Genomic DNA, 11056 nt, shown 5'->3' on the forward strand with positions numbered 1-11056 from the left:
CTATTGAGAAAAAAAAGATGAAAGACATGATGGGTGGAGGAGGGGAGACTATAAAAGATGAAAATGATGTAAAAACCAAATTCAAGTATGAACCTTATTGGATCATTATTCAGGAAAATAAAAACAGCCATTAAAAATTCTTTGGATGATTGAGGAAAATCAAATATGGAGTAAATACACAGAATATTTTAAATTTCTTAAATGTGATAATGGCATCAAGGTTATGTAAGAAAACATCCTTATTCTCAAGAGACGCAAGGTGACATTTAGGAGTGAGATGTCAATGCCTGTAATATAGTTTCAAGTGTATCATCAAATCAATACATCTATATATTTATATATGATAGGAAGGAAGGAAGAAGGAAAGGAAGCGAGAAAGCAAGCAAGAAAACATGATGATACAGGCTGAATCGTGTTCCCCGATTCATATGTTGAAGTTCTTACCCCAGTACGTAAGAATGTGACTGTATTTAGAAACAGGGCTTAAAGGGTGATTAAGTTAAAATAAGGCTCTTAGGGTGGGCCCTAATCCAATCTGACTGGTGTCCTTATAAGAAGAGATTAGGACACAGACAACACAGAGGGAAGACAGTGTAAACACACAGGGGAAGATACAAGTCAAGGAAGGAGGCCTCAGAAGAAACCATCCCTGCCCACACCTTGATCTTGTTCTTCCAGCCTCCAGAACTGTGAGAAAATAAATTTCTGTTTGAGCCACCCAGTCTAGGCTACTTTGTTATGGCAGCCCTAGCAAACTAACACACATGGCAAAATGCTGTTAATTGTTAAAACTAAGTGGGGGATATACAGGTGTTCACTGTGCTATTTTTGTCAACTTTTCTGCACGTTTGAAAATTCATGTAAGAAAAAGTTGGAAGGACAAAACCTTTTAGGACATCCTCTTTAGTCAGCTGGCTCTTAGGAAAATATTTTCAATCAATTATAATTGAATTCTGCAATATAGAGATTTAGCTGCAACTTTGCCAAGAGAATAGATGAGTAGTTGGAATTTTGACAAATTAAATGAGGAAGCCATTTTTCACTACACCAGCAGTTCCACTGTTTCAGATTTCAGGCCATTACCTCTACAGAGACACTTAGTGACGCGATATATTTGGAAAATTATTTTGTGCAACAGAATGGAAGGACAGCACAGCAATTGCCTTGAGTTCCAGCTCCAAGTTATTTCAAAACAGCAGCGATGGCAGTTGACAAACTTTGGGACATGGTGACATGGGTAAGGGACATCAATGCTGGAATTATCCAAACGGTGCATTAACTCTGTCGGTCTGCCAATACCTCAAACATATACTTCCTGATAAAGTTTTATTGCTTCTTTAGTAAACAGTTTAGAGACCTTGATCACTGGATTTGATCCAAGCAAAAAGCAAGTTCATTTTGTATATTTTGCTTGTCTTTTTCTTTTTCTGCTCTTTTCAACAACTGCTCAGACACCCAATGTCCTATTTCTCTTCTCCCTGGCATCCATGAGATATAAAAAGAAGTGATCACACATTTAGGTGTTACTATTGTCAGTGGGTGTTCACATTTCTAATGGCATCAAGATCCTAAGAGAGTGGTTCTCAACCCTAGTAACTAACTCATTAATTACCTGGGAAGAGTTAAACAAAACAAAATAACAAAGATAACGATGCTGGGACATACCCCCAAACATTCTGATTTAATATGTTCTGAGGTAGGACCTTGGTATGGGTATTTTTTAAAAGCTTCCCAGGTGATATCATTGTGCAGCCAGATAAGAACAATTACCCTCACATAAAGTCAATTCCTAACCACAAGTCCAGGTACCTCTGCGGAGTCTCTGAAGAGCCTTTAAGGGTCCTTTATTTTATTTTAATTTTTAATATTTATTTATTTATTTAGGCTGCACCGGGTCTTAGTTGCGGCACACAGGATCCTCGTTACAGCATGCAGGATCTTTAGTTGCAGCATGCGCACTCTTAGTTGAGGCATGCGGACTTCTTAGTTGTGGCATGTGGGATCTAGTTTCCCAACTATGGATTGAACCTGGGCCCCTGCATTGGGAGCGTGGAGTCTTACCCACTGGACCACCAGGGAAGTCCCCTTAAAGGGTTCTTTAAATCATCTCCAAAACGATCCTTCTCTTTGATTTTAAAATCATTTTGAAAAACAATTATGTCTAAGTATACTATTAAAGTATCATTTCACCCAAAAAATGTTAAAAGTGTTTACCAGGAAGGGATGCTATTGTGCAAAAAGGGTAAAGAATAATTATTGTAGTTGCCAGGTTGCTACATCTAAAATATTTTCCCCCATTGACAACCCCATAACATGAGTTTCCACTAGAGCACAGATCTGAATTTCTAAATAATATTTCCTACTAAAGGAAACCAGCACTTCAGTGAGCAATTTCAGCTCTGAAGCATGGAAAGTACATGGTGAGGCTAAGACATCTGTTCGCCTTAAAGCAAGAAAGTGCTCAAAGTCTAATGGGGATGTTTCAAAAGGGCTCTGAAGCCAGAATGAAGGAGCTCCTATTGGCTAAATTTGGACATCAGAAGAAATAATAACTATAAAGTGACTGCAACACAATAAATAAATAAAAATCCCCAGTCCATAATGATATGCAAAATTAAACAAAATGAAGAAAAAGAACAGGAAAAAAATGAGGAAATTCATTTGCCAATATAGAGGTGACTATTAATAACCCTTTATTCTGAATGAAGAGAGTTAGACAGTAATTCTGTCCTAATAGAAGGAACCGAGACTCATCTCCGGGTGATGGAGGAAAGCTCTTCTTTTGATGGATGCTAGTTAATAAAGAAAAAAATGGAAGATTTTTAAACAATCACCAGACTCCAATGAAATAACTGATTAACGTGGCAGTCATTCATAAATATAGCTATTGGATAACATGTTAACAGGACTTCTGCTTTTGTTACAGATGGAGTAACAAGGATAAGATACACCCTAAAACACCAGACAAAATATATGAAACAATAACACTCAAGACATTGGACATCAGCCAGTGATGGGATTAGCAGATACAAACTACTATATATAAAATAAATAAACAACAAGGTTCTACTGTATAGCACAAGGCACTATATTCAATATCCTGTAATAAACCATAATGGAAAAGACTATGAAAAAGAATTCTATATAAACATATATATATATATATATATATATATATATATATATATATATGTAAAACTGAATCACTTTTCTGTACACCGGAAACCCTGAGAGATTGAAAACAAGTGAAGTGAGTACTCTGAATGTCCCAGCTTACTGCCTGCACTTTCCAGGCTGCAGTGTGAGGAAGGGGAATTTAGGCAGTGACTAGTGATTTCCTTGAGTTGAGTTGAGTTGAGTTGAGTTGATGGAGCTGGCATTCCAGGGAAGCTAAGATGCCTAGAGTTTGCAGGGGTGAAAAGAAGTGAGCTGAACAAAGAAAACTCTGGAGATCTAAAGGGAATATCCCTCAAGTATTAAACTGACTGTTGTTTAGCACATGCACGTGAGGAAAACACCTGAGACCAGGGAAAGAGCCACCTGAAAAGATTAGAAGGGACAGTGCCAGGAGTTCGCCCAGGGTCAGAAATAGTGCCTGTGTCCACCAGCCAGAGTGGAAAACCTCACAATTCACAGAGAACCAGATCTAGTACTTCAAAGGATCTTGCTTCAGTAGTGGGAAAAATTCACCCCAGAATTAATGCAGCTTTAGTCCCACCTAACAAAGCTTAAATGTAAGCTCCAAAAAGATCAAATTATAAGCAACTTAGTCATGTTCTAGAACAAAGCTGAAGGCATTTATTTATAGGGGGACAAAAAGGACCATATGGTATAATTCACAATATCTGGCATCCAATCAAAGATGCACGCAATTAAGCAGAAAAATACAAGGCATAATGAGAAGAAAAATGGATCAACTGAAAGTGACTCATATATGATACAGGTGACAGAAAAGGAACATTAAAACCTTTATCATAACTGCATTGCATATGTTGAAGAAACCGGAGCAAAGATTTAACATGTTAAGAAACTGAGTTTGTATTTAAAAATTTTAATAAAGAAAATTCTGGGCTCAGATGGCTTCACTGGTGAAATAACATCAATTTTATACAAAGTCTTCCAGAAAATTGAAGGAGGGACTACTTTCTAACACATTTTATGAGGCCAGCATTACTCTGATACCAAAATCAAACACAGACTTTATGAAAAAGAAAAAAAGAAAAAAACCCTACAGACCAGTATCTTTTATGAATATAGATGTAAAAATTCTAAACAAAAATTAACGAACTGAATCCAACAGTATATGAAAAGGATAATATATCATTTGCATTCCCAGGAATGCAAAGTTGGTTTAGCATTTGAAACTCAATTAATGTTTCTAAAAAGGAAAACCCAGCAAATTAGTAGTAGAAGGGAACCTTCTCAATCTGATAAAAAGCAACTATGAAAAATCTACAGCTGACATCATATTTAATGGTAAAAGACAGGATCCTCTACCCCAAGAACAAGTTTTCACTGCTTTTATCCAATATTGTACTGGAGGTTTTAGCCAGTGCAATAAGGCAAAAAAAAAAAAAAAAAAAAAGAAAGAAAGAAAGAAAAGTTATACAGATTAGAAAGGAAGATATAAAACTTTCTTTATTCTCAGATAGCATGATCATTTGCATAGAAAATACTAGAGAATCTATATAAAAATAATTAGAAATAAGTGAGTTAAGCAAGCTTGTAGGATGCCAGTTCAATATATAAGTCAGCTGACTTTCTTATATACTAGAAACAATCAGAAATTAAAATTTAAAAATAGTACCATTTACAAGAGCATCAAAATATTAAATACTTAGGGCTACACATGACAAAAATATATATTGTAAACTATGAATCATTCCTGAAATTAAAGAAGACCTAAATAAATGGAGAGCTATTGTGTTCATGGATCAGAAGACACAATATTGTTAAAATGTCACTTCTCCCCAATTGATCTATAGATTCAATGCTATCTCAATTAAAATCTCAGAAAACTTTGTTTTGTAGAAATTGACAAGTTGATTCGAAAATTCATATGGAAAAGCAAAGGATCTTGTAGAGCAAAAGCCATTTTGAAAAAGAACGAAGTTGGAGGACTTACACTATCTAACTTTAGCACTTATAAGCTGCAGTAATCAAGAGTGTGGTATTGCTATAACATAGACAAATAGATCAATAGAACAGAACGAGAAGTCAGGAAATAGACTTATGCACATTATGTCAACTGACTTTCAGCAAAGATGCAAAGGCAATTTAGTTTCAATAGATGCTGGAACAATTTGATATGCATATCCATACCTCACACCATACACAAAAATTAACCCCAAATGATCACATATCAAAATGTAAAAACCTAAAACGACACAATTTCTAGAAGAAAACAAGAGAAAAACTTCATGACAGGTGATAGATTAGGAAAAGATTTATAAGGTATAAAAACAAAAATATGATTTATGAAATTAAAAATAGACAAATTGCATATAATCAAAACTAAGAACTTTTGCTTATTGAAAGACACTGTTAAGAAAATTTAAAAGACAAGCCACATACTAGGAGAAAACATTTGCAATTCACATATGTGATAAAGGTCTTGCACCCAGAATATATAAAGACCTCTCAAAACTCTACAATAAGAAAAAAAATTTTTTTTAATGGGCTAAATATTTGAACAGAAACTTTACAAAAGAATATATACAGATGGCAAATAAGTACATGAAAAGATGCTCAACATCATTACTCATCCAGGCAAATGCAAATTAAAACTGTAAGGGGACATAACTACGTACCCACTGAAATGGCAAAAACCTAAAAAGATTGACCATACCAAGTGCTGATAAGCATGTGGAAGAACTGGAACTCTCATCACTGCTGCTGAGAATGTAAAATGGTACAACCACTTTGGACAACAGTTTGGTAATTTCTTATAAAGTTAATCAGATCCCTATCAGTTAGGTATTTACTGTAGAGATACAAAAGCACATGTCCATACAAAAACCGGTTTGTAAATATTTATAACGGCCTTATTCGTAATGGCCTGCACTGGAAAATATCCCCAATATCCCTCAACATGTGAATGGATAAATAAACGGTTCAATATGCATACCATGGAATCTATCCAACAATAAAAAGGAATGAACTATCGATACACACACAATAGGGATGCATCTCAGAATAATTATATCAGTGAAAGAATCCAGGCAAAAAAAGAATACCTACTGTGGGATTCTATTTATATATAAAGTTTGAGAAAATGCAAATTAATCTGTAGTGGTAGAAAGCAGATCTGTGGTTGTCTTAGTGATGGGGGAGGGGAGGAGAGGATAAGGGGAAACTTTTGGGGGAGGTAATGGATATGTTCATTACCTTTATCGTATTATGATTTCATGATGTATACACATTTCAAAACTTACCAAATTGTACACCTTAAAACACATGCAGTTTAATAGATGGCAATCATATGTCAATAGGGATGTTTTTAAAAGTTGATACAACGTTTGCATGCTACCGAAGTATTACCTCACAGATTAACTGCTAATTAATAAGGGGGAAACAAATCTACAAAACATATCTGGCAGCTGCCATGGTAACCAATTAATAAACTTTAACATCACTAATGGTGGGACAAACTGGCAGTAAGTGCCTCCTAATGTAATTTAGTAAGTTCACAGAAACCTATTTTTACACAAAAGGTTTAACCTGAATCTTATCAAATCGTGAAGTTTAGAGAAAATACCAGGGATAGACGAAGAAGCTAAATAAGACCTCATGAAACAGACAAATCCAGAATGTGGGACATTCTACAAGAAAATGTTCCTAGTCTCTTCAAAAAGTCAATACGTGGGGGAAAAATTGATAAGGAATGACAAATGCCATGTGTGAACCTTTACTGAATTCTACTTAAAAAAAAAAAAAAAAACCCAGAAAACATTTTGGAGAAGATTGATGATAATTCAATAAGGATTAAAAATCTATCAAAATGTATACTTGTTCCCACAAAATCTTCCCTCTTCAAGGTTGTTCACCACACCCCTAAGTGAAAAGAAAATTGCCCACATATAATTGCAGAGGTCTTGTGAAGCCATATACATTGTAAATGGTGAAGTAGGCTGGGTTTGAAGCAGAGGAAGAAAACTGAAGTGGTTCCTTAATAAAATGACACTGTCTACTCCAATTAGTGCCATTTCTTCCAATACCTTGAAAAAAACTGTAGAGGGATTGTCAGCTATAACTTTAGTATGACCTACAAGTGGAATCACTTTCTGGTTTTCCTCCCTTGTGTTGCATTGACACCATCAAAGAATCCTGTTTATAATCCCTTTTTAGACACACAAAGACCATCATTAATGTTAGAGTAAATTTTGCAAAGTAAAACTTCCACTAGAAGAACAATCTTTAACATTCTCTGTAGATGGAGACCTGTGATGCTTGATAGAACACCTAACCTTGCAGCTTTGAAGAAGACATAGGTATGCTTTATGCAAACACTGATGGCAAAGGAAGCTGCCCATCCTCCCGCAATAAGTCTGGTGGTCAATTTTCGTGAAAGACATCAGCTTCATCAGACTCAGGACCTCGAATCACCACTTTTCAAGGTCTTTGTTTCAAACAAGAAAGAGCAGTAGATAGTAACGCACTTTCCTATAGACAGAACTTTGCTGGCTTTCTAGAAGACAGGTCTTGTTCACTTGAATGACTTTCAGGAAAAAAAATAGAGGGGAGGGACGAGGAATGTTGAGAGTAAAGGAACACTTACTTAGGACAATTGGACATGGATGAGTTTATTCATGGCTTGACTTATTGGTGGATACTTTTGATCAAATCAACGAGGTCACTCTTTCCATTCAAACCCTTACTCACTATTAGGAAAGCTACCAAGACTCCCTCCTATCCAAACTGCTGCTCGGGAAAAGGAGATGGGAAAAGGCAATTGTGCTAGGAAAAAAAAAAAGGTTTTTTAGGCTAAAGTACATTTTCCCCCCATGTTTCTGCAGGCAAAAATCTGTAAACACCTGGAATCCTGCAGAATTCTTTTGATGGTTATTTCTGCTCCAGTGATCTTGAAATGAATTGTGAGTTCATGATCCTCAACTTGCTGACATCAAGCATGCAGATTCTGCCAAAAATGACCTCACAAAGGAAAGGATGCTGCATGGATTAACCCAAAAGAGTCCTGGAAAAGTCTGGTGTTCCTTGCCTCAAGTCTGCCCTTGTCTTGCAAGCATTCGACGAGAGCTCTGATTCCATTACTACATTTGTGAACTATGTTTGTGAACAAGAGTTTTTCATCACTTGTCAGCCATATCAAAAGACGGAATCCATTGAATGTCAAAAATGACATTTGCATTTTATCAAATAGCACTCCACAATTTCATCCTCTCATTCAAGCTAAATAGCAACCGCTTTGCTGTTAAATTCACTTTTGAGCAGACTAAAGTGAACCTTTTCTTTGTATGGAAAAGTTCACATCTTTGCAAAAATTTTGCATATTTCCCAAGAAATGGCTATTAATTGGTGCCTGAAAAAATGAGAATGAAGCTTAAGCGTAAAGATTGTTTATACATTCTGTGTAGGAATTTCCTTTGTTGCAAATGGTGCAAAACATTGTGGGTCTATGTTTACATGCTTTTTTCTGGGATGTAATATCATTGCTTCTCTTGGTTTCTCAAAGTAGTACTGTAACCTATAAAGGTAAGAAACCCTGCTAAAAGAATGAAACTCTAACAGTGGAATTTCAGGCATTGCTCAGTAGCTGGAGCAGGATTCGTAAAGCATCCAGCTTTTCCAGTGCCCTACAACTTTACAACTAAGGTGATCTCCTCCATCACCTATGCCTAAGTTCATTCTTCTAGAGTCTGCTTCAAGAGGTGAAAAGTCAAATGTTGCCTAATTTTTTACAAATTTGTCTTTTTCAACCAATTGTTTCACCACTTTTTTACGTACCCTGGCCTTACTCAGCTGTAATGCTCCTCTGAGTTTATCAGCAGAGATCTCGTCCTATGCATAAGAAGCAGTAGCAGTGAAGTCAATCTTCATCATATTTTTATATTTGAGGCTAATAATATCTCAGATTGTGTGCTGTATTTTGAACATAATTTCCTGTATTTTTTTTTCTGTTAGAATTGGAAAATAAGTCTGCTACTGAAAATATTTCTGCAGTTACAGGGTTGACCCATAATATTACTCTAGAAATAGAGACAGTAAAGTACAAGTAGAGGATAGGATCATTGATTATGTCATTGGTGTTGCATTACCACAACAGTGTCACATCTGTCTTTCTTTGCTATATGAACCAATGATATATGAACAAAAATTAATGTGATGGAGAGGTGCAAATTTTTGAAACTTTATTAAATATTTATTAACAAAGTAGCTCAAAAGCAATGATGAAATAAGAAAATCTAAAACTGACAGCAAATATAATTTTGTTTGTGTAATTTTTTCAAATAGAAGTCACAATATTTTCATTCAACCTCATTTGTAGATATCACACTATTGTGGTGACTACAATCTACTCCTCTTTACCATGTGTTTAATTAAAAAGCTCCCTCATGGATACACTTAATCTCTTTTGAATATATATTTTAGAACAAATTAATAAATTCCATGGCACTAGCCTAAGTGCAATTGAAGCACTTCTCAAGTAGGAAACATAATACGAATTTTTTCTGCTAGATACAGAATTCAAATAGTAGAGAAGACCAAAATCTGTCCAAACAATTTATTTTTTAATTGTGCTACTTTTCGAGCTCTTTCCTCTACATGGCTTTTCATAAGATGGGATTTCAGGAGCTATGTAACATTTCTAAAATGATACAAAGGTCTTTAAAAAAATTTTCTCCATCGACTTATCTGACATCTGAGAATTGGGAGAATAATCCTAAATTTTTTTTTTTTTTTTTTTTGTGGTACGCGGGCCTTTCACTGTTGTGGCCTCTCCCGTTGCGGAGCACAGGCTCCGGACGCGCAGGCTCAGTGGCCATGGCTCACGGGCCCAGCCGCTCCGCGGCCTGTGGGATCTTCCCGGACCGGGGCACGAACCCGTGTCCCCTGCATCAGCAGGTGGACTCTCAACAACTGCACCACCAGGGAAGCCCAATCCTAAATATTTTAAAAGTTATATTTAAAATGTTCATTGCAATGAAAACTATGATTTCTAAAAGTTTTAAGTTCCTATAATTGTTTAAAAGACTGAAAATAATTTAATTGTTTGAAATAAGAAACATGAAGACTAATGAAAATGAAGCAGGAGATGGGAAATAATCTAAAATCTCTGAAATTAATGAAATAAAAGAAAGAATACAGAAAACCAGAAGCTGATTCATTAAAAGAACAAATGTAACTCCTTGTAAAAGTGATTAAGAAAAAATATGTTTAACATTAGGAATGAGAAATAAACTCATAAAATTATTTTTTAAGTTATAAAAATATAATGTGTAAGTTTATGACAATAAATTTTAAACTATATGAAAAACAAATTATGTACTAAAAAGAGAAAACTTGAATAAGTAAGTAATTGAGGAGAAATCAGAATTATAACTTAAGATATATGATTCTTAAAAGCACCAGACGCAAAGAGATCTATATTGATAGCTGAGTAACAGCTAACGTTTGAAGAACAAGTAATTCCTATGTTAAACTCTAGCAAACCATAGAAAAATACGGAAATTCCCCCCATTAATTTTATGAAGCTAGCACAACTTTATATCACATCCTAATAAAGATGGAACAAAAAAGATAACTATAGAGCAAATCCATCTACAAATGATCTAAAGGACCTATCAGTAAATTGCATCTCCGTGTGCACTGATAATAAAAGCTAACACAGCAGCTTCTCTCTGCCAGACCCTATTCTAAGCTTTCTATACATATTAATTCAGTTAATACTCAAAAAAATCCCATAAGGTAAGTACTTTTATTACCTCCATTCTACAGATAAGGAATTGAAAGCAAACACAGTTACTCTCCTAGGATCACACAGTAAGACTTAGAGTTGGGATTTGAGCGTAGGCAGTCTGGCTCAAGTCCAGGCTTT

The sequence above is a fragment of the Tursiops truncatus genome, chromosome 7 (genome assembly GCF_011762595.2).
Source record: "Tursiops truncatus isolate mTurTru1 chromosome 7, mTurTru1.mat.Y, whole genome shotgun sequence".
Taxonomy (NCBI): domain Eukaryota; kingdom Metazoa; phylum Chordata; class Mammalia; order Artiodactyla; family Delphinidae; genus Tursiops; species Tursiops truncatus.